Source organism: Felis catus, chromosome B4 (genome assembly GCF_018350175.1).
Source record: "Felis catus isolate Fca126 chromosome B4, F.catus_Fca126_mat1.0, whole genome shotgun sequence".
Lineage (NCBI taxonomy): Eukaryota > Metazoa > Chordata > Mammalia > Carnivora > Felidae > Felis > Felis catus.
The window spans coordinates 94,669,828-94,695,181 of record NC_058374.1 but is presented as its reverse complement, the minus strand read 5'-3'; the positions used below and the strand labels follow the sequence as shown (position 1 = coordinate 94,695,181).

The window sequence follows — 25,354 nt, the reverse complement described above, 5'->3', positions numbered from 1 at the left end:
CACTTCTTCATCTTCCCTTGAAGAAGTAGGAAAATTCCATTATGGTGCCTGATAATTACTACCTATTTAATTTCTAAAGGAATTTCTAAAGGACTACAAAAATTGGGCAGAATCTAGGTCGCTGAATTCCATATAGTCGCTTGGATTTTATTTTAAACAAAATAAACCCAAGGCATAAAGAGGCTCAAGTATTCTAGAGAGAGGATAAATCATTTGAAATAGACATATGGGAGCCTGAAGCATTCTTTTTCCTTCTCTCTCTCTCTCTCTTTCTCCCTCTCTCTGTAATTTATTTTCCAAGGGATATTTCACTCCGATGGAGTAATCTGTTTCCTGAGAGACTCCAGGAATTCTCTCGGGATGTCTTGAGGCTCTGGTTGAAGGTACAGTGATTAAGTAACTCAGTCCAGATGAAGAACCAAATGTTTTCTATCCACTCTTCCCAGGCTCCCTTCTCTTTTTCTCCCCCTCCCCCAGCTCTTTGAGTTTTTAACCCTGTGATCTCTTCCTTGCACGTGGATTTTCAGAGAGTGCACTAACCAGAGATAGAAAGGATTTATTTTATAAGATGGTCTAGATATCTTGGGCTTTCAGCCAGGCATAGAAAGGACTTCTGACTGTGGAAATGTTAAAGGAAGATTGCTGAAATCAAACACACACACACACACACACACACACACACACACACACGGAGTGGGAGAAAGGAAGATGGAGAGAAAAAATGGAGATGAGTTAGATCGGGTGTAGTTCATATTAATGGTGTACTTGGCGGGGCTTAGGGAATTGCGTGATGAGTAATGAAAATAAATCTAAGACAAAAATTTTTAAAGCTGAAAAAAATACAGGATCTGTTTTTCAGGATGAGTATAAAAACTATAGAAATTTTGTTTTATCATGAATAAATGTATGTTTCCAACTAGGGATGATTATATAGAACAACTTGTGAAATGAATCCTTTCCATCTCTGGTTAGGATACACCCTTTTCTCCTGAATTGGAGCACTACAATGGGGGGGGGGCAGGTGTATTGAATTACTATCTACATAAATGGATACTACGTGTCATATCGATTTTCTGGTAATTTAACACTAATTCCAGGCAAAGAATCCTGGGAAATTCCAGACTTATGAATGCTTTTCTGGAAGGTCACAATCAAGATGTGTAGAAATCCAACTGTATTTCGGACACTTCCTGGATTCTTTTTAAAATTAGGAAACAGAGTGTCTGCATTGATTTGCCTCCTCTTTAAGCAAATACCTTTCATTAAATCGCTAGTATTTTAAGAATTTGACCTGATCCTCAAAATACTTCAGAAGGAAATGTGACAAGCGGTACCACTACGATTCTCCAGAGATTGAAGAGAATGCACTTAGCAGGCCAGTGGTGGAAATAACCATAAATGCCAAATTTCATGACTCATGGTATAGTGAGAGGCCCATTACACACGATCATCTCCTTGCCTCTAGAAACCAGAAACTGCTTCACTTCACTTAGAAACCCAAGTTTCCTTTAACAAAAAATAAAAGGAAGCTGTACCATTACATTTTTTTCACACAGTGCCAAATCATTCAGTCGATCCTGTGAAGAAAAAAACAAGACAATTTAATTCAGCTAGCTTTAAATAAGGAAAAATAACCCAACATTGGGTCAGTTAGCTGCAATGAGATAAACGCCTCCTCCATTTGACTACTCTCCTTTTTCCTGCTGTCTCCAATTTCATGTGCTTTATTTCTGCTCCCTTAACCTAAAGCTACCACCAACACCACTACTACAAAATAGTAAGAATGAGCATGAGCATGTGCCCCTCTAGGCTCTCTGCCTATAGAAATAGGTACTATTATCATTCCCATTTTACAGATGAGGAAATAGCTTTAGCGAATGTTGAGTAAATGGCCCACCGTCACACACTAGTAAGAGTGGAAGAGCAGGGTCCAAACCCAGGGCGGTGCAAAGTTCACATCTTTGAGGAAGTCTCAAATGTTGACCATTTGCTGACCTTCCCTGTAATTAAACAGTTCATTGAAGCGTGACTCCTCCCATGCTCATCTGCATTTCCATAAGGACTTGATTAGAAAGTAAACGCCATCAGGGTAGAAATTTGCTCTCTTTTGGTGATAGCTGCATCCCTGTGCTCAGCAGGCGGTAGACGGTCCATGATCAAAGTTGGTTTTATGGGTCTTCCAGCAGGGCAGTGGCACAGGGCCCCCACTCGGAAGGGCTCCACACTTGCTTGGTGTTACTGTTCTGTAGTCACCATCTTGAAATTCTTAGTGACTGTATCTTTGAATCTGTGTTTTGTGGAAGAAGTCTGATGGAACAGTGGAGCATGGGCGGGGCACTTTGAGGCTCGGCTCAGATGTGGTCCCTCTTCCCACCACCTCCACACGGGCCGCCTCTCTGGGTTCTTGGCTGCACACTCCCCACCTGTAGTGCTCTGGGTGACAAGGTAGGTGGTCGGGGTAGGCAGACGGTGACTCTGGCCGAGGCATGGATGCCAAAAGGCTGCCTCTGGGTGCCTGTGCCCTGCAGCATCTACTGGATGGGCATGGCAGCAGCCACCCCGCCCTGGACGGGCAGCTCCACAAATGCATTCAGTGGGTGACTCCACCATGGCGAGCCTCTCACCACACCTGATCCAGGAACCAAGTGCATCCTGGTGTGGAGGCTGCAGTGCCTTTGGAGGACCTGCCTGTCCCCAGCCAGGGCCCAGCACATCAGACGCAGCGCTACATAGTGAGTCATGGAATGGGGCCCCAGGTTTCCGCAGAGATCAGCATTTCCCCAGGCGCATCCAGTACCCAAGGGAGCATGCCATTAAATGACAAAATTAAATCAGATTAGTTTAAATTAAATTAACAACATTAAATATACACTGTGAGAAATAAGCCCACTGACCCAATCGAAGAAGGGACGCATAGACTCGCGGAGCACAGTGAAGTGAGGCTTTCATCAACGTCCTTGCAAGAGCGGGTGTCTGATGGACAGGCACACTCAGGGCAGTTACAGCAGGCAATTTATCTCTTAGTGTGCAAGCCCCTCCCGTGGTTCCTCATTGGCTGAGTACGACAGAGGTTACAGCCTTAACTGGAAGTCGCCTATGCCTACGTAAGGCACAAAGTAGTCTGATTGGAACAAATGTACATTACTTGAGGTGACACAGAGACTCCAGTTCTTTGGTGCATGCTTGTTGCAAAGCCTGCAAAAAATAAGCCCATGAAATGGAGAAGGGGGAAAAAGAACGAGGAAGTGAAGTGTCTAAGTGTTTGGGACTCCACTGTTGGGGGCTGGGGTGTTCGTACGTATTTCCAACAGGTTGTAAACCTATTGTTAACTAGACAGCACAGGTTTTATTTGGTATTTCTGAAAATGAGTCATCTCACTGACTTCTCACACACATTAAATAAAACACTATGACATATCAAGAGAGAAACCACAAAAGAGAAGGTTTAATATTTTAGTGTTTTTTAATCGCATTTTTTTCCTGCGTTTTGGATGGGGGGGGCCACACGTTTTCATTTTGCAAAGGGCCTCACAAATTATGTAACTGATCTTGTCAAGAGTTATGTATTATATATTAATAATTTGGACTCTCGGAAATCAGAACTTTTAGGTCTCAAAGGAATAAAGCATGAAGATCAAGAAACCGTGGCATCTTGGACTGGAAGTTTTTCTTTCAGATGATATTCCTAATATCATGGATGTTGGGGACAATGGATAAGACAATATGGATATTGGGGACAATGGATAAGAAAATAGTGTATACCCAAGAACTTCTTGGCAATCAGAGCTAGCATAGGCCATCTACAGACACCTAAGCGAAATCTCCCACATGATAACTGTGGCTTCCATAGGCAAATTAACCAGTAGACATTTATTATTTAGCCAGTAAGGTCTTTGGGAGTCAATATGATTGCTTTTTGGTATGGTCGTGCCATTTTCTAGTTGAGACCCATTTCCCGTGACGCCCTATTGTCTCACATTTGACTGCTTTTCAAATATTCTCACGCTTGCACGTGTGAGGCCTGGCCCCTGGAATATTTGTGTGTTTTACTCCTTTTTCCAGCATCACATGTGGGAAGATCTGTCACACTTCCTTTTAGGGCTGCAATTCTATGAATCTGTTACCAAAGAGAGTTCGCAAACACCATTATATATCTGAGGGATGTAATTATTTATTGTGGGGTGTGATATTTTTATATTTCCGTCTTCGCTACTGGACTATGCACTTTATGTAAGGACGCATGCATTATTCATGGTAGTCTAACTCCTGAAACAAGTCTCAACTCTCACAGTGGCTTAAAATAATAAGGGTAGGTTTTTTCGCACTCATGTCTGGTCCAGTGGGAGTTAGTCAGGGCTGATTTACTCCCCATAGTCATTTAAGGTCTCAGGTTCTTGCATCCTGTGATCTCCTCATCCCCTCCGTCCTCCAAATCTTCTACTAGTTTATTAACATTTGGCTGACAGACAAGGAAAAATAGAGCCCGTTGGGGGATTGTGAGAGAGGTTTTTAGGGGTCAGGCCCGGAAGTGACGTACATCACTTCCACCCACATTCTACTGGCTTACACCATCACCTGACTGTACTTAACTGCAGGGAAGGTTGCCAGGCCTTCTCCTGGTAGTGAAGTCCTTTCTGAAATTCAGATAGGCATGGGATTTAAATATTTAAATACAGGGAATGGTCAGCGAATGGTCTGTTTTTGAGCCTGTCATCTACATTTGAACTTAGCCTACCCTAAAGTTAAATCCCACCCTGCAACTTTACTAGCTGTATAATCAAGGCAACTTACTTATTTAATCTTCTCTTAGCCTGTTTGCATCTAGTTTTGTGCCTAGAAGAGAAAGAAATAAACTTAACTGGGATTGTTTTTCGTGGTTATGGTGAAGACTGTGTGGTATTTTCTTTATGTATGTGATGACTGGCACCTCTGGAAGTATTCAAAACATATTTTCCAAATGAAGAAATAAATGAAGTGGGTTCGCTAGGATGGGGTGGGTTCTGGGAGCAAAAGGAAAATTCTGATCTGGGTGGATTTAACATGAGAGGAGGAGTGTTATTTAGAAAAAAAAAAGAATTATTCCAGGAGATGACTGGAATTATTGATTTGTGTTTGTCCTCTGATCCAGTGACTAAGTGGGTAATGTATTCAAACTCAACTTTCTCTACCCCCATTTATTTTTCTTCTTTTAGTGAATTGTTTCTTCCCTTATTAGACTCCTTTCTTCTTATATTTGTCCATTCTCCAAAGAATGTGCCAAAGGTTTTCCAAATTCTGATCCTGCTCTTTCCGGGGTGTCATCAGTTGCCTTAAAAACACTCTGCAAGACATTAGTGTCTCAGCAGAGCATAATAAACTTCAGCTTGGCTTTAGAACAAAAGCAGTGCCACACAATGACGCATCTTCCATAAAATAAGCTGTCCCCTAAACAGGGAGAATATAAATGCAGCACACATTATCGTAGTAGCAGATATTCATCTCCACCCACAAACTCAAATGTGCCAGAATTATACCATTGGCATTTTCTCATTTCCTTTAAATCAACTTCATTTTTTTTTTTCTCTCGAAGCTCCCATCCCACCTGTCTGGGGCAGAATTTCATTTTAGACATTATTAGAGCTTGAATCTGTCCAGAGTCTGGGTTGGAGCCCAGAACCAGGAGAAGGTCCTCTAATCTCTCGTTTGTCCCAGTTCATCCTGAGTTCCTGTGTTGCCCAAACCAAAGTCCAGATGTCCTTGACTTCCCTGACATGTATGCGCTCAGTGCCTCAGTGGTCCAGCATCCCAGACACTATGTGGCCATCCTGTGTGAGGCTTTTCCTACGTGGAGGTATTCAGGAAGTCAAGATTAGAAGTTAACGGTGGATAAGAATACAATCAATGATTTTTAGTAAAGTTTGGTGTCACTCTCTTGATTACTGCTAAGGAACTGTCGGTTTTACACAAATTGCTTTGGCAACATCAGTGCAAATGTCAACATAGTGACAATCTAGGGGCAGACCTCAGTGATATTAATGTTGCTGAGGGATACTTTTAAGGAAACAAATTCCATGACACCTAAGAATCTAAGTTCACACCAATGATGAGGAGTCTGAAAATAAGCTATATGATGTTAAAGCAGAGAAACCCAAAGTTGATTAGGACGGGGTAAGCTCAAGCCCAACAAACAACAACAAACCTTAAGAAACTTTAACCCAACATCTAAACCTGGATTCAATTCTCCCACTTGCTTTTCTGCTCTATTTTTTATCCATCTGCCGTAAGAACTATAATTATGTAGTTATATCATATTATTGTCACCTAATCTAATTAGAGTGGTCAATCTAAACACAAAAGTAGCAGGAATAGACTTCTTAAGTTAAGACATGACTTTCTTTGTGCACAAAACAAATATGGCCATTCCGCAAAGAATTAAGCTTGAATTTCTTGAGGATGCTGTACTTTAATAGTTACCAAATATTGTGTAAAAGTCCCACTAAGAAATTAGATTTTACACCCTGGGTCGCTGGGAAATAGGAATAATAACAACAATACTTTCTGTGTGTAGCAAAGCAACTATATGTCAGCCAGTTAGATTATCATCCCAGCCCAGAATAATAGGGATAGAATAGCTTATTATTAATCCCATTATGTAGAAGGGAACACTGAGAAATTATGTGATTTGCCCATGGTCATATATTATTAAGTGGAAGAAATGGGACCATAACTCAGGCTATTGTCTAAAAAGCCTTTAATCCTTTCTGTTCTCTGTTTACGTACATTTTGATTCTGTTAAATTATATTGTTTTTATTTTCCCATTAGCTCAAGGACAACATCTTAGTAGAACATCTGGATTTAATATTCTTTCCACAAACTCTTCAGAGTCTATTCATTTGAATGAAGGGCTTTTGTCAACAGTTAACCCTTCAGACTGCCTGTCAGACAAACAAAAAAGCAAGACCGACTGTACAGATTTAAAATACATTTTATAGTAGTCAGGGAATTGAATTTACTTTCTAATTCTGTGGAATGAATTATTTATAGTCAAGATAGACTGCTAGATCAAACTTATCTGTCTTTAAGCACCAGACATTTCCAGAATCCAGAAGAAGGGGTCAGTCACTGAGATAGTTGGTTTATGTCGTAATCCTGACCAGGCATCATTAGAATGGAGAAGATTTAGGAAGCCTGGGATTCCAACATATTTGCAGGACCAGGCAAAGACCTGGAGTCTGAGCATAGTAAGTAGGCCAAGGGAATATCATTCTTCTGATGAGAGGGAGGGCAGAGGACAACACAGGAATTCTAAGATAGGTCTACAATACAGGCCCTGCTCACAGGGGATGGGACAGCAAGATGTGTGGCACAATAGGAAAAGGGCTCAAGACAGAGATCTTGGCTTGAAGTTACATTCTATTATACGACATAGCCAGTAGGTGTTTGAACCAAAATTACAATGTAAGCAATCCAGCTCCAGAGTCCCGAGGCACTTAAGGTGTCTTTGGTAAGGACATTTAGAGAAGCACCGATTGAGTCCTACAGGGGAATAGAAGGAGGGAGAGAGGCAGACAGATACCACTCTGACCAAAGGGAATAAGAAAAGCTTCAGAGAATAAGGAAGGCTTCACAAAGAGGTGCATTTGAACAGGCTTCGATATTGGGGAAAATTCTGATAGCCAGGAAATAGAATGTGAGTGATGGAAAAACCCACCTAAGATGGCTTAGGCAGAACAAAAGTGTTCTGACGTACGTGTCTGAAAAATCTAGTCATAGTTCTGGCTTTCAGCTCAGCTTGATCAGGGCTCCTGTTGGCATTGTAGGGGAGGAAAAGAAAATTTTTCTCTGTTACTTTCCTGCCTCCTATGTTCTCTGGCTGGAGCCCTACAAATTAGACTGACAAAAAGCAGATTAACAAGAAAAAAAAACAAAAACAAAAACCAATTAACATGTGCAGCATGCATGTACATAGGAGAAACTCCGTGACAAGTAACTCAAAGTGGTGGTTAGAACTTGGGGCTTATATAGCATCTTAACAAGGAAGAATAAATGTGTACAGAAGTGATAAGAGAAAGGACAGGGTTTTAGGCTTCGAGGGCAGCCAACGGTGGGAAGGTAAATCTATGGGGAAAATTAACAGAGGAAGATTTGTTCGTGCTGGTTCATCTTGGTGCCAACTTCCCATCTACCTCATTGCCATAAAACTTCCCCAGGAGAGGACAGTCCTCATTTCTCAGAAGTTTCTGCTTTTAGTCCGATGATGGGTGTTCCAAGAAGGCTTCTTTCTGCATCTGTTGATTCTCATTTTCCTCCAACTCAAAATGATCCCTTTACCAAAGTGACGTATTTCGGGATGGAGTGTTTGGATTTCCTGCAGCACCTTCAGGACCTGGTTTCTCTAAGCTCTGTCTCCGGGACTGTATTTGTAACTACTGGCCCGGACTTTCTTCTGTGTGAAGGAGCTTACGTTTGATCCTGAGCAGAGACGTTTTTGTGTGGAGATAATACATCAGTTGCCTGTGTGTTGGCATGTCTGCATTTAGGCGTCGGAATTTCCCCTCATACTTGCTCTAGCATCATGCTACTTTAGCCTATACGACTGTGTGGGTACATGGGGACTGAATCTGTATGACCAGGAATCAGTCTACAAATGGCTCACCAATGGAGAATGACTTCAGAGTTCCTATCCCCCAAGAGGAAGCATATGTACAGCCATTCAGTGGGAAACCAAAGGACATGTGGCTGAATTGTGGAGGTCTTCGAGTAGGAAGGCAGACCAAGTAATCAACACTTGGGATAAATTTGCAGTTAAAGCAAAAGAGCCAATTGTTTGAGATTTGAGTTTCAGGGGTTGAAGTTAGGCTTTGTGAATTTAGATTTGTTGAGTTAAAACCAAACAAAATAAAACAAAACAACCTGTTTTGTATGGCCAGATTCTACAACTAGTTTCTCCGTGCTCATTTTGCACACAATGATTCCTAATAAAAGCCGATTAGTCCGCCCTAAAGAGTCTTGACGGCCCTAATTGTTTTTTTCTCCAGAAGAGCAGTTTCTGTCACATTTACGGAGAGGAGCACCAATCTACCAAAATGTTCTCATTCCACAAACAAGGAGCCACTTAAATGCCCAAGGACTCTACCAAGTGCCAATGCAAACCAAGGAGGAAGAAATGACTGGTCACTATGGAACCACAGTGACGAGTGACTTGGAGGCTTCCTTCAGAATTTCAGCACTTGCTTCCCTTCTTCCTATAATAGAAGTCTGTCATCTGACAGATGATGAATTCCTTTTAACAATAACCAGAGTCCAGTGCCCAGCTCCTGAGCAGTTTTCTCCCTCATCTAATGGTTAGAATTGGAATTTATTTGTCATCCTGGCTGTTTCAGGATCTCTGCCACTGCTGTGTCCACAGAGTTCCAGGGAGGTTGATGGCTGAGGGGGCTGTTTCGAGACTCGTGAAACCCGAATTTCCAGAACTGATTCCCAGTTCGACCACTTACCGTCTCTGTAAGCGTGGCAAGTACTGTGCTTCTCCAAACCTCAGTTTACCCAAATATAAAATGGACATCACAAGATACCCAATTTATAGAGTATCGTGTGAGAGTTATTAAATACTACGGTGTGGATAATAATATGCCACCCAAAGTACGGCATTTTGGCAGAAGGGTTATTTTGAACTAAAGGAATTGAGAAATCATAGACGCAGAACAAAGCTTTCTACCTTCGCCCTGCCTTGCCTCAAAGCAGAGCGTGAATTTCCCTTTGCGCTGGCCTCCCCCCTGCTCCTCGCTCTAATACCAGGAAGGGCAGAATGACAATCATCGGAGACAACTCAAGACTCTTATCAGCCTAGAGATGGCACTGAGAGAAATCTGCATTTTAAACCTGCCTCAAATGAACAACCCTTATCTTCCCTTAGTTTCCCACATATATTTAACTTCCCACAAGCTCAGAAGCTCAGATTCTTTTTCTTTTGTCGCATCCCGTCTCCGCATTTATCACTCTTCGTTAAAATGGTACGTAAGCCTTCCGGCCTCTTTGGACTTTTCACTTCATTCCTGTCAGACTTGCCATAGTCATATGAAATAAGCCTTTTTCTCCTGCCAATCTGCCTCTTATCACTCTATTTTTCAGGGCCTCTGCCCCTCAACTTAAGAGGGTAAATGAAAACTGTTTTATTTTCTGGCCCCAACAAATATCACAGATTCAAAAGCCTTGCTTATATCCTAGCACACCCCACGCCCAACTAATGATGGTGTTTCCTTCAGGCTCAAGAAATGCAAAACAGGGGCGCCTGGGTGGCTCAGTCGGTTAAGCGTCCGACTTCGGCTCAGGTCATGATCTCACGGTCCGTGAGTTTGAGCCCCGTGTCGGGCTCTGTGCTGACAGCTCAGAGCCTGGAGCCTGTTTCCGATTCTGTGTCCTCCCTCTCTCTCTGACCCTTTCCTGTTCATGCTCTGTCTCTCTCTGTCTCAAAAATAAATAAACGTTAAAAAAAAAAATTAAAAAAAAAAAAGAAATGCAAAACATTGGACATTACAAACATTCTCGATTCATTTCTGGCAAACTCCGCTTCTTCCCAAAGGTGGTTCCCAGTGAGCCTCAACAGCCTCTGAAGCCACTTATTATTATCCTTTTCACAACGTTATTCGTATTTAACCCTTACTGGGAGCTCAGTGTGTGCCAAGCCACCAATGCGAGCTAAGCACTATTACTATCCCTGTTTTCCAGATGCGGAATCCAAGGCTCCAGGATGCAAAATAATGGTTACATGGCCTGAGTGGCTGATTATTGTGTGACGCTACCTCCCTCAGGATGAGGTTGAGGATGGAGAGTAGAAGAAAGGAGGTGAAAGATAAGGATCCTTAGAAATGATCTCTTGCTAAACAGTGCCTTGCATATGGCCGATACTTAGATACTTGCTGAATGAATGGATGATTGGCCAGATATAAAATTGAGTGAGCAGCCAAACAGGCCAGTCCTCCTGACCACAGCTCTTCAGCCGTTTCGATATTAGCAGAAAGGGCCAACTCCTCCCCCCACCCAGAACTTTATAAATATTGATTTCCCATCCATTTACCTTTAAGGCATCTTCTCTCGGGTAATCACATCACACTGCTCTGTGTGTCGCATTGTGTTTTACATTTTTCTCTTCTCTTCCTCCTCCCCCTGTATAATCTAGAGGACAGACCAGCTGGCTACGTAGATTAAAATCCTTTTCTGCCCCTCTCTTAGCGCAGCTCTGTGGCTTGGTTCTATTAGCCAGACCGAATGGAGTGTTTTTGAAACAGCAGTGAAATCTCTTGGAACAAAATGAGATCGCTCCTGCAACCATTCTGCCCCAAAGCATATTTATAAGCAAGTAAGTTCCATGTCGTTCCTTTCACCTTCTCTTTCCCATCAGCCAGGCACAGAGCTCTGGAAGATTAGATTATTTTAAAACTATTTGAATAACATTAGCTATCACTGTGTGCTAATTTCTCTGGGCCAAACGGTTCAGGTTCAGTCAGATTAAGGGCTTCCATTAGCAGTTAAGTCTTCTCTGTCCTTGACCCTGTAATTAAGACAGATGAGACTGTGACCCCTGACTGCATTTCTACATAGTTCAGAATTCAGTCCAATTGCCTGAGGAACCTCTATAAATATTCATAGGAAACCCCAAAGTTTCTTCCAGGTCTTTAGAGAGCAATTTCAAACAAGATATGGCTTTGCTTATGGTCCACAGGCCTGAGTCAGATTCCCCTTCGGCCACAACTTGGCAAATTACATTCTAGTAGGAAGTATTGCAGGTTCAGTGAGCTGAGATAGATCATCCAACAAGGTAATATATTCACTCCTGAATGTCCTCGGAGTGGGGAAAGGATGGCCACGTAGGCAGTATCATCCTTAGAACTGGGCAACTAGGTTCCCCAGGCCCTTCCTTTTGCAAAACCCTTTCCACATAGTGAGGAGACCCTAAAGTCAAGGACACAGGTCCTCTCTGAAGTCAACCTGCCACACGTAGACCATCCTCATCAAATGGCCTGTAGCAAGCAGCAGATCTTGCTTGGGATTCTGTCTTGGGTCTGTCCTCCCAAAGGTAGCCATTACTCTATGCACACCCCTGGGCCCTTGAGATGACCAAAGAGTGGCGATTGGGCAGGCAGGGACCGGGGCAGACCTTTGACTTGGTGACTGCGGTGTCCTCATGGATGCTCACATGGCCCCTAATGTGAAGAATAAAGCCATCGATGTGAAGAAAAGGGGAATAAGACATAAGCTTGAGTCCTCCATTTGTACTTCTGTCCTGGGCTCTGCAAATGGCAGGAGTAGGCCTGTAGGCAGAAAGGGAGTGAATGGATGCTCTCAAATGTATGTGCAGGTTAATTAATTTGATTTTGTTAGAGCACCATAACATAGCAGCTCTTTGGTTGTCAGCCTCATGTAAACCCACCTCTCAAGCAAGTGGCATATAAACCAAAGGCCAGGGACGCTTGGGTGGCTCACTTGGTTAAACATCTGACTTCGGCTCAGGTTTGTGAGTTTGGGCCCCACATTGGGCTCTGTGCTGACAGCTCAGAGCCTGGAGCCAGCTTTGGATTCTGTGTGTCCCTCTCTCTGTTACTCCCCTACGCGTGCGCGTGTGCTCTCTCTCAAAAATAAACAAACGTTAAAAAACAAAACAAAAAAACCCAAAGGCCAGTTCATTCACAATGAGAACCAAAGCGTCCAGGCAGACTGGGATGTTTATGTCAGTTGATCAAATATTTGCTCCCTATAGGAAACTCTATATGGAAAACCAGATTATAGTCAGCCATGTTCTTGGCAAATGTGGAGTCAGAGGAAGGGGAGTTAAGAGCAAGGCCTGTGCTTCAGATTGAAGCTTTGCTTTCCCTGCGTGGAATTCATGGCTTTTAAAATGAAAGTTTCAGAGGATCCTGGGTGGCTCAGTGGGTTAAGGGTCGACTCTTGATTTTAGCTCAGGTCATGATCTTACAGTTCATGGGATCAGCCCTGCATCTAAGCCCTTCTGTACTGACAGTGAGGAGCCTGCATGGGATTCTCTCTCCCTCTCTCTCTCTGCCCTTCCTCCTCCTCCTCCTCTTCCTCCTCCTCCTCTCTTTCTCTCTCTCTCTTCTCCCTCTCTCAAAAATAAATAAACAAATGAAAAAAATAAAATAAAATGAAAGTTTCAGAAAGAAAGTCTCAATTCATGTTGTGTTGGACTAAATACCAGTGACAAGCCTGGAAGAAAGTTTAGGAGTCTCCACTGGTCATGAGAAGACTGACCACTTTATAAATCTTTTCAGTTAGTCCCATCCCTAGCAGGGACATTAACAGGGAAACTGAAGCAGAGAAATTCTCAGTTTTTATTAAAATTACTAACCAGCATTTCGCTTTCATGCCCTTGGCTTACCATCTGCAGTAACTTGCACTGGTTATTATAAATATGTTTTTCTATACCTTGGGTTTCAAAGCGAGAGTGCAACAGGAATGCTTTTCGAGTTTTCCATCATCCCTTCCCTGCCAATTCGTCCATTCATTATTACCTTTCCTATTTTTTTCCATCCTGAATACACTTTAATCCCCATCACCCATTTCACCCATCTCCCCACCCACCTCTCCTCTGATAACCATCAGTTTGTTCTCTATAATTCAGAGTCTGTTTCTTAGTTTTTTCCTGGGGAAAAAAAGGCTTTAAAAGAATCAGGGAGGATTAGATGGAAATCCAGTGAAGATCAGTGTGTGTGTGTGTGTGTGTGTTTGTGTGAGTCTGTGCGTGCTTGTTACTTCTGGGGATGTGTGTAATTGCGTGCATGCCTGTGTGTGGTTGCACAGGCTTCGATCCCTTTATGCTCGGTACTCCGGGGGATCTGTTCAGAGGCTGGAATGCAACCGCAGGCAGATGCTTGTCTTTTCTCAACAGTGGCAAGGAAAGGAGAAGGAGGAAGACACCGCCATAAGGGGCTTGCTGGCAAAACACGGGGTGAGTGATTTCCAGGTTTCATGAGCCAATTAATACATTTCCGAATGAAATAGACTTTTAGGCTGTCCAGATGTACATGTCATATTTATGAAGAGAATGGAAAACCCTCACAGCGATTCTAAAGCTATCTATCCCCTGACTTGGTATCGACATCCATGTTGTAGTAAGATTTTATAGCAGGCAGCATCTAAAGATCTCAGAAAATCCTTTCCAGATGATGCCATCCTCATGGTTGCCTCTCGCCTTTACTTATGCTCTTCTCTCTCCTTGCCATCTCTAAGTCTTACTTACGAAGCTTAGGTCATGGCGGGGTGTCGTGTTCTGCTGTTCAACGAGGTTAGGCAGGAGCCGGAGGGAATCAATCCAGATAAATACGCTGCCCGAAGATGTGCTGTTAGCGGAGACATCTGTCGACCACAAGTCTGGCAAATTCTGGTCACTGGCCTGATGAAGTAAGGGAAATGTGTACCTGGTGGAAAATGTCCCCACTGCTGTAGGAAACAACAACAATACAACTTAGAGAAAGTGCAATCAGTCTTCTCAGCTCGGCAATGATGACGTTGCATTCAGAATCATGAAAACAGAACATAAACTTACAGAATTTTGGTATAAACATCTTGCAGGATGAAATGGAAGGCAGTTGAGCTAAATCTTCATCTACTGTAATGTCTAAAATTGGTGGACAACAGCAGCATAAGCATATTCTTTTTTCAACGTTTTTTTTTTTTTATTTTTTTATTTTTTTATTTTTGCGACAGAGAGAGACAGAGCATGAACGGGGGAGGGGCAGAGAGAGAGGGAGACACAGAATCGGAAACAGGCTCCAGGCTCTGAGCCATCAGCCCAGAGCCTGACGCGGGGCTCGAGCTCCCGGACCGCGAGATCGTGACCTGGCTGAAGTCGGACGCTTAACCGACTGCGCCACCCAGGCGCCCCAGCATAAGCATATTCTTTAGAAGCATGGGCCTCGTTCAAGAACAAAGAGCTTAAAAGAGCAGAAAATAGTTGCCACTGGACAGTGAAATGGGTGTATAGGAGAGAACCATGGCCTCAGCGATGAGCTTACTAGTCCCATTCAACTTCTGAAGTCACTTGCACATGTTGCTCTGAGAAAACCACATTTAGAAACATTGAATTTTGAGGGCGCCTAGGTGGCTCGGTCACTTAAGCATCTGGCTTCGGCTCAGGTCATGGTCTCATGGTTCGTGAGTTCGAGCCCTGCATTGGGCTCTGTGCTATCAGCCTAGGATTCCCTCTCTCCCTCCCTCTCTCTCTCTGCCCTTCTCCCACTGGCTCACACGCTCTCCTCTCTCTCAAATATAAACTTAAAAAAATTTGAATTTTGTCCAATTCCATAACTCAGTGCATTGGGAGGTCAGTATCACTAATTCCTCCTTCCCTGTATAAAGACAAAAGATCACAGTTTTTCCCATCTTGCACATTCCTCAATTTGGAGCCCTTTATCCTGTGCAATCCAAAAACACTGTAACTGGGGCAGTGAACTCCCCTGGGCTAGATTGTCTATGAAGGTCTATTTTCAACATGTCTGGGTTTTCTGCATGCACAGGCTTCACATACAGGAGCTATTGTTGAAGGAAGAATTATTTGATAACATTGAAATAATTTGCAGTGAGACAAATATTTGAAATAAGAGGCTTAATTTTTAAGGGAATGTGCCCCCTAGATTGCTGCCAACGAGCATAAATTTGCATTCGGCACGAAGAGGAAAACAAAGTAGTGAAATGTTAAGCAACCCTTGGTTTGTAAAGATGGGGACTAGTCCCTTGGGAGTTTATACAATTCCTCTCTTGAGGTCATTTGCACTTCTTCATTGTTTATTTGCACATACCTGGCTTCACTCAAGTAATAAAAGATTTTTATTTCTTCTGCTTATCCCTTAGTTATACGCCAGGTGCCTTGCCTGAAACTTGAAGACTGGGGCGAGATTGTTCCAAACAAAAGTAGCGAAGTTCAGAGCCAGAGAATTCTCTGGACACAAAGGCTTTGCAATAGAGAACTGTATAATGCGGCCGGCAGGTCAGCTGCAAACCGATGCCCCTGCCCCGCAGCCCAGGGTAACTAGATTCCTTACCGTCCTTGGGGACAGAGATGCCCACAGCACTAACTTCAGCCAGGTAAGTGATGCTGATTCTAAACCCAACAGTCTCTGGGTGGGGTTGGAAACGTGTGCGTGAGAAGAGCAACCCCCCGCACGAGGCTGTGAGAGCACTCTTGACCTGCACGCCAGGCACCCCGTCAGCCGGTTCTGCGGCCCCCGCGGCTCAGCTCCGGGCTTCATGCCTTTTTGTCCACACTGCAGGGCCCTCCATGCCAAGAAGACAAATGGAGGAAGATGCTGACCCCAAGTTACTCATTTGGTGATGCTTGCCACCCAAGGAACCGTGTGGAATATCAAAACCCCGTTAAAAAGCCAGAGTGGCAGTGAGTGTGGTGATCATTTGCTCACACTCTCCAAAATAGAACAGAAATCGGCGGGTCTGTGTTTGGTTAGCAGCTCTCCGACTTCCCATTTTATAACAGAAGTCTAGCCATCAACTAGTAAATGTCTGCTGCATAGCAAAAGCCTCATGATTGTTTCCTAATGAATGTTGAAATAGCTTGAGCTTTTCGGGCCTCTGTGGCTCTATCTTAAAATTAAGGAGGTTGGTATGACTGGTAATAATGATGCTCATTAATATTTATTGAGTACTTACTATGTGCTGGACATAGTTATGAATTAAATATTTTAATTGTCACAAAAACCGTATTATCTTCTTTTAAGCTACAAGGAAATCAAAGCGCAGAGAAGTTAAATGACTGAGCCAAAGTTACTCATTTGGTAAGAGGCAGAACCAGGATTCAAAACTCCCAGGACACCTGAGTGGTTCAGTCAGTTACGTGTCTGACTCTTGATTTCAGCTCAGGCCATGATCTCACACTTCATGAGTTTGAGCTCCGCATCGGGCTCTGAGCTGACAGTGAGGAGCCTGCTTTGGAATCTCTCTCTCCCCCCCTCTCTCTGGCCCTCCCCTACTCGCTCGCACTCTCTCTCTCTCTCCCCCAAAATAATAAATAAACTTTTAAACCAACTCCCAAGCCCCTCTGTTTACCCATTATGCTTTTGTCAACTTCTAGCATATACTATTATTCTTATTCTGTTGTTATTATCAATAGGAAGATGTCTAATCTCTCATTGCAATTCTCCATATACTGCCTGTTTTACTTACTATAGATCAGTCCTCTATGTATCCATCGATACTTGAGCCTCCAAACATCACTGAAAAGCCTATATTTATGATTCAGATATGAGAAACCAGGAATTTTATACCTACCCATGGATAAAGTATGAAGTAGGGAAGGATAGCATGCAGGATGACAGAGTCACCAACCAAAACATGCTAACAAGCAAGGAGCGGCTTTTTTTTTTTTTTTCAGTTTCTTTAGAGAGAGAGGGAGAAAGCAGGAGTCAGGGAGGGGCAGAGAGAGAGAGAGAGAGAGAGAGAGACTCCCAAGCAGGCTCCGCACTGTGGGGGCAGAGCCCCTCAAACCCACAAACGGTGAGATCGTGACCTGAACCGAAGTCAGACACGTAACTGACTGAACCACCCAGGCGCCCCAGGAGCAGATTTAACAATTCAAGGACGAGGAACACACGGCGGCGTGCTGCAGAACCAGCCCTCTGAAATCAAAAGCCCTGATGCCTAGTGACCCGGGTGACGTCATGGGTGGAGGGTCACAGTCACGGGGGAGGAAACACTGGACTTTTGGATTTAGATGACTGCGTATAGGTCCTACTGATTGCATACCCTAAGCAATCCTGTTTTCCTCACTGAAGCTGCTTCCACTTCTGTAAAATGGGGATGTGTCCAGTACCTTACAGGCCTGTGTTAAGGATTGAATGGGATGACATAGGAAAACCCTTGGCAAATTAAAGATTTGCCACTCAGAGTGGGTCCCCAGACCAGCAGCATCAACATCGTGCAGGACTTAGTAGACAGGCAAGTTCTCAGGCCCCACCCCAGACCTACTGCCTCAGAACAAGAATTTCAAGAGGATCCCTTCGTCATATGCACATTAAAGTTTGAGAAGTCCTGCTCTGGGGCACTAAACAAACGCAGCCAGTTATTGGAGCTCTGTTTTCCTTTCATTTACTGCCAGTGAAATACAACATGGCCAACTTTAAAGGATGGGGCCTTCTTAAAGGTTCCCATGTGCTCTTCCCGGATCCCACTGAATTCAGCAGGTATGACCGAGCAGGTTACTCCTGGCGAGCATTTCCCTTTGCTCAGGATAGGCCCACTTGAGAGAGAGAGAGAGAGAGAGAGAGAGAGAGAGAGAGAGAGAGAGACTGCCTTATATAATCCTGGGCGATTTTTGAGGTGAGGGAGCCAATAAAATGCAAATCCACGTATACAAAATCGTCTCGGCCTTGGGAAAGTTGGTTAAATACGAGACTGAATGTAAGTTGCAGCCGAAGTGGAGTTGAAGTGGGTTTTAATCTTTCCTGTTCAGGGTCCTTGGGAGCAACAGCTAAGGGAAGCAACTCAGAGTGGGAGGGTGCTTTCAAAAGCATTTGTGTTTCGTTAGACCCCTGTTGTGTATGAGAGACACATAAAAGGTGCTTCATCAACACCTGGTAGACTAGGTTGAATACTCTTATCACCTTCCTGTGAAAAGATCCTAAATACAATTGTGAGCCTGTGCCGACATGGGAGTGTTATATAGATAGAATATAAGGACCCCTTGATGTTTGGCCAGTAATGGGGTTTAGGATACACTACCCTCAAATATGGCATCTTGAATATTTTTTTTCCTTTTTTTTTACTGAGGTATAGTTAACATATGACAGTATATTAGTATCGGGCACACAACATAATGACCCAATATTTGTATATATTGAGATATGATCCCCACAATAAACCTAGTTAACATCTGTCACCACATACAGTTACAGGATTTTTTTTTCTTGTGATGAGAACTTTTAAGATCTACTCTCTTAACAACTTCCAAATATACAACACAGTATTATTGACTACAGTCACCGTGCATCCCCGTGACTTACTTATTTCATAACTGGAAGTTTGTGCCTTTTGACTCCCTTCACCCATTTTGCCCACCCTCAACCCCCAGCCTCTGGCAACCACCGTTTCTATGCAGTAGAGGGAACAGCCACCTCTCATGGTCTTGAAAGAGTGGCCTCGAGTAGGAGATAAGCCTTGTCATTCGACCCTGACCTATCTTCCTAGCTATTAGCTGTCTCTCAAACTTCTGTGATTGTCCAAGCAGCCTATTTTATTTTTAATAGCTCCCAGTAGTTGAGGATGTGCCAGGACCCGTCAGTGTCCCAAGGGGAGAATCTCAATCAGCACCTAGATTCAGGCTGATTGGAAGTTGGACCCCCAGGCTTCTGAAGAAGGCAAATATATACATTCCACAAGCATAAGCCTAGCTGGCCCCCAGAGCCAGGTGATCTGGTGGTGTCCAGTGTCCCCTTGCCAGCAGTCACAAAAACCGAGACTCCAGACAAGCATACAAGCTCATTTCTGAGCTATCAGTGGGCTGTAGAGGGAGAGTGCAAAAATGGCGTCCCTCTGGCTACACTCCCTGAGAGCACTTCTGTAGCCTCTAAATGTGTGCCAAACCTGAAGCCTCCCCCTAAAACTGAAGCTCCAGGACTAGCAAGTAGGTCTCTTTCACAGAAAGGCTGGGGTTGTGTTTCAATCTGCTGTCTGGATAGTGCCCTGGGGGTGGTGGCCTGCCAAGAACGGTCTCTCCCATTGTTACAGGCCTGTCGGACCCAGGAACACATCCCCCCTGGCCACCAGAGCCAGGCCATCAAGGGGCATCTCTTAGGCAGCAGCCACAAAAACCAGGGCGCCAGGGAAGGGTATAAACTCTTTTCTGTAAGATAGAGGGGAGCCAGGGCAAGGCAGAGGGAGAATGCAAAGATTCTGTTCACCAAGAGCCCCTCTGAGACCTTTCCGTGTGCCAAACCAGAAGCCTGCCCCTCAGTCCAAAGTTCCTGGAAAAGCAAATATGCCTCATTCTCAGGAAGACTGGGGTGTGTTTCAGTCTGCTGTCTGCGGAGTGCCCTAGGAGTAGCGGCCTGCCAAGAACTGTCTCCCCCATTGTTACATCTTATGGGACCCAGGATCACACACACCCCAACCCCTGCACGGCTTCCAGATCTAGGCAGTCACGGGGCATCTCCTAGGTGGCAGCGACGAAACCCAGGTCACCAGATGTAAAAACCAAGGCACCAGACGCTCCCCTTTTTCCCTCTGTGAGATACTGGCCCTTGAGAGTGACAAGCAGAGAGCATAAAGATGGCACTACTGGCTGGAGTGAGACAGAGAGGAAGTTCAAAGATAAGACTCATGGAAAATAAGTTTGAAAAAAGAAAAAGAAAGAAAAAAAGAGGAGGAGGAAGGAGGGAAGTTTAAGAGAGAGACAGTGATTGCCGGCTTCAGCAAGGAAGAGGGAGCGCATGGAAGATGGCCCCTGCCAGCTGGAGTATAGAGCCCACACCCAAGGGAAAGGAAAAAAAAAAAAAAGATGGTGCCTGTTGGCCTTAGCAAGGCTGAGGGAAAGCACCAAGATGGCATCCAACAACTTCTTTCCCTGGAGGGTATTCTTGCAGGCTCCTGCCACCTTAGACCAACACTTTAAAATTAAGAAATGAGTTTCGCATGAAGTTTGGGCACTTTTCAGAGGGCTGCTTCTGCACTGGCCCAGGATCGGGTGAGTCAACACACGATCCCTTTAAGAGACTCGGTTTGCCATAGCCCTGCAGGTCTGATATATAGGCACCCTGTTGGTCTTCAATGCCAGATATTTTGGGAGCTTGTCTCTCAGATGCTGATTTTAAAAGCTGGGGTGCCAAAGGTAGGGTATGAGCCCTTTGATCCTTAGGGAGAAGCCCCAGGTTTTGCGTTCCCAACCAATTGTGGGTTGCCATCTTGAACCGGAACCCCCTATTGAATACTTTAAGCTGAAGGAGTTGGAGAAACAGCAAAATGGGCCCCTTCCTATAGCTCTTCTCTTCAGAAACAGATTATAAAATCCCCAATTAAGAGATCTTCTCCCTGTATCCGGAGGAAAGGAGTGTTCTTATCTCTGAAGACAAAGCGACACCACCAACAAAAATCTGAACGGGCCTCACTAAGTTTCCCCCAGTTTACTACACTTACCTCATACTTTTTGGCCTATCGTGTTTCTACACGAGTGTCCACTTTTCAGCAAATATAGCATAAAAATACTCAGGCTTATCTGTTTCTTTAGGTCCTTATTTCCTTATGAAGGCTCCTGTGTCATGTAAAATTTGCACTAAACAAATTTGCGTGCTTCTCCCCTGATAATCTGTCTTTGTCAGTTTAATTTTGAGACCCAGCCAGGAATCTTAAGTGGGTTGAGGAAAACATTTCACTACCTTATTCTGGCATAGACACACACACACACACACACACACACACATATTATTCCTTCTTTTCACCACTGTTATCATCTTCTCCATCTTCCAGTCCCCTGGTCGAAAAATAACCATGTGAACACATAATTTTAATAACCTGTCAAAGTGTCATAATGGAAATGGAATGGTGCCATTTGTAAATCACTATTTATCAAAAAAAAAAAAATTCTTTGCATTTCAAAAGAGATTTAAATAGATGTCCTAAATTTGGTTTGTTTAAAAAAACAGTCTGTTCCAGAAAGTCTCTAAGACGTGAATAAAAAAATTAAAACACATTAAAGAAGTATTAGTGCGCAGACTTCAATAATTGTGCATTTTTCTAAAACTTCAAAGGTCAGAGAACTTTGGGTCAGGGGAGAGAAAATGTCTCCCCCGGAGAATATTCCAGTTGGGTTTATGTGCTTCTCAGGAGCAGTGCTATTCTCCATGTTTTGTTGGTTTGGTTTTGCTCTTGCCACAAAGGAAACAGAAACCAGCAAGCTGCAAGGGTCGGGAGCACCGTCTCCTTGAGAGATTAGCCAAGCACCAGTTGGTTTGCATAAGGCATGGAGAGCTGCCTGGGAGGACTTTGTCCTCAAGATCCTTCTGCATCCAAGAGCACAGGAGCTAAGGTAAAGCTGTGTGTGATACATTTGCATTTCTAAAAAGGTTTGATATGAGTTGGTTTCACTCTGCCTCAGGGGTAAAATTATATAAAGCACTATTTGATAACCGTGGAAAGTCTGTCAGAAGGTGTCCCTGCATTTGCATGTATTTGTTTACATTTTGGTCTAAAATCTATATTCACTTAGGATTCAAGCATGTCTGGCTATGGGATGAGTTCCCAGGGTCTTTTAAATGACAGACCAAAGGTCATGATCTCACAAGGTTTGTGAATTCAAGCCCTGGGTCGGGCTCTGTGCTGGCAGCGTGAAGCCTGGTTGGGATTCTGTCTCCTTCTCTAGCTGCCCCTCTCCCCTTGCTCTCTGTATCTTTGTCAAAATAAATAAAAAATAAACTTAAAAAAAAATGACAGACCAAGGGGAGCAAGGATAGAGGTCCACATGTTTTAGGTTCTAGGACAAAATGCAGCCTCCTGGGAGGTGTTTCTAATATAATAAAGTCCTTAGGGCACCTGGGTGGCTCAGTCGGTTGAGCGTTTGACTTCGGCTCAAGTCATGATCTCATGGCTTGTGAGTTTGAGCCCCACATCGGGCTTTGTGCTGACAGCCCAGAGCCTGGAGCCTGCTTCAGATTCTGTGTCTCCCTCTCTCTCTGACCCTCCCCTGTTCTCACTCTGTCTCTCTCTGTCTCTCTCTGCCCCTCCCACACTCATGCGCGTGCTCTCTCTCTCTCTCTCAGAAGTAAATAAACATTAAAAACATTAGAGGGGCGCCTGGGTGGCTCAGTCGGTTAAGCGGCCGACTTCGGCTCAGGTCATGATCTTACGGTCCGTGAGTTCGAGCCCCGCGTCGGGCTCTGTGCTGACAGCTCAGAGCCTGGAGCCTACTTCAGATTCTGTGTCTCCCTCTCTCTGACCCTCCCCCATTCATGCTTTGTCTCTCTCTGTCTCAAAAATAAATAAACATTAAAAAAAAATTTTAAAAAACCCTTAGAAATAAAAATAAATAAATAAATAAACACTTAATGTAATAAAATCCAACTTTCAGATCATCCCCTGATCCAACTGGCATGAGTTCAATCAAGGCCGACTCGTCGTAAGAGGAGGCTGCCAAAACAGAGCTGCCTTAGCCCAGGGTCCACGGAGGACAAGCACTGGCATCAGCAGACCTGGCACCTCTGGGGGCCGTGTTGGCAGACAAAGCCCTCAACCCCTCTGCCAAGGCACCGACACTGATGGACAGTAACAGCAGTACCTTCAGCAGCTCCTTGTGGCATCTTTGGTCAGTATCAGTGGGTGAGTCGCTAAATCGGGCAGTGGCAGTGACCAGAGATAACGCCTCAAAGAGCCACAAAAGAGAAAAGGAGAATGGTAACTGTCACATCACAACTAAAGACCACTGCTGTACATGAATGACATACCCTCAGGGACACTGAGAACTGGAGAAGGGGGGTGGTGGGGTGGGAGGGGGGGGGAGTCCTGCACAGCAGGTCACCGCAGGGACAAAGAAACACAATTTTGTGATTGTATTAGTGAACGCTTCCTTCCCTCCTCCTCCTTCACCGCCTGCCCCAAGACTGGTGGGATATAGAAAACAAAGGATAGAACATTAAAGTCTAAGTTTGTGGAAGCATAAGCTATAAATCTGAGATTCAGCCACCCGTGCTTACAGAAGGCCCAGTGGGCCACTTTATTTCTTAAGTGTATTCATTTTTTGAGAGAGAGAGCATGCACAGGGGAGGGGCAGAGAGAGAGGGAGAGAGAGAATCTCAAGCAGGCTCCAAGCTCAGTGCAGAGTCCCACACAGGGCTCGATCCCACAAACTGTAAGATCATGACCTGAGTCAAAATCAAGAGTCAGATGCTTAAGTGACTGAGCCACCCAGCTGCCCCCCGGACGGGGCACTTTATAACAAGTTACCACTATTGGGTTAATGGCATTTGCTACTCAAACTTATAAATTAAGAATCAAATTCGCAGCCACCTCAGCTGCTGCCAAAACCCCTGCAGCTGCCGCTGACCCCACAGGTGTCCCAGGCACAGGGCCCACCTTTATCCAACTGCCGTTCCGTGAACACTTGCTAACAGAATCCTCACCCTCGCTGGCTGCTTCGTTAATGGACAGCAGCGCATCGCTCAAGACCCGCGGTTCAGATTCTCTTGCTTGATCTTCTCTTTCTGGATCACCACCAACTGTTTCTTTAAAACATTGAGTTAGTACTATTAAATCCTTGAACATGAAAACTAGATGCAATTGTGAGGCTCGAGAAAGGGAGACTATGTAATTCCACAGTAGACAGAACTGCGCCGAGGAAACAATTTGGATCATAAATGGAAAGTTCTTGCGTTGAAGATTCCACATCTGTCACCTACCGGTTGCATGGTCTCTGACTTACCCTAAGTCTCATGTGAAATGGAAATAATAATCATTTCTGTGTCTCAGAAATATAGGGACCATAGGGGACAAAGGGGCTATACCCACGATGCTTATGATTCCCTTCCCTTCCACATTCCGTACGTGCGGAATCTATCCACCACCACACCCCGCCTGAGAGGCAGCGCTGCTAACTGCATGACCCTCTCACCTGGCCACAGCTCACTAAAGCCCAGGGGGACAGCTGAGCCAGGCTCGGCCAGTCAGAAATGTGCCTTCCTCATACCTCAGCTCCACTTCCCTTCGGGTGAGCTTCGTACTCAGGCAGGCGGTCTGCCATGATGGTAAGATGGCCCCCAGCAGCTCCAGGCTTACTCCTACCTGCTTAACAAGTCCCACAGAAAACTCCCTCTTTGCTTACAGTTCCGGTCAAACTCCCAGGGATGGTTCTGATCAGCCTGAACTGGGTCACACAGTCACCCCTAAACCAACCACTGTGGCCAAGGAAATGCCATCTTTTCTTCACTCGGGCCTGGGTCACACGTTTTTCCCTGGAGTGAGGGAGTGGTATCGGCCTCACCTGATTCACAGAGATGGAGACCTGGGGGAACAGAGTTGGCCAAAAGAAAATCGGGGCGGGGGTGGGGGGGTTAGTGTTGCCAAAAGAAGGGGCAAGTCAGACCTGGAGAACTTTTAAGAGATAGTCCATGAACACCTGAGGTGGAAAAATGAGAAGTAAACTTTCTTGAGGAAGGAAAACCTCTTTCCTTTAACATGGGCAGAGTGACCAAAAGACTGGGAGGCAGATGGCCCCTAGGGAGCCAGCCCTCGCCCACTGCACGAGTACTTATCACGCCCCTACCACAGAGAGCTGGGTACCTGTGGATGAGTCAGTCACTGTCCTGAGGCTCAGCCTCCCCACCCACAGTCTCATTGCCAGTTCCCTGAGTCATCCCGTGCCCCACCCAG

The 25,354-nt window shown here is 44.6% G+C and overlaps 1 long non-coding RNA gene across 1 annotated transcript; it reads left to right on the top strand.

The window, feature by feature from the left end:
* The first annotated feature begins 4,822 nt into the window (after positions 1–4,822).
* LOC111561389 lies at positions 4,823–23,452 on the top strand. The gene is made up of 6 exons (XR_006600865.1): positions 4,823–9,993; positions 11,213–11,339; positions 13,884–13,943; positions 15,845–16,078; positions 21,874–22,022; positions 23,061–23,452. It is a non-coding gene; the product is annotated as an uncharacterized LOC111561389 (long non-coding RNA).
* Positions 23,453–25,354: the final 1,902 nt, after the last annotated feature.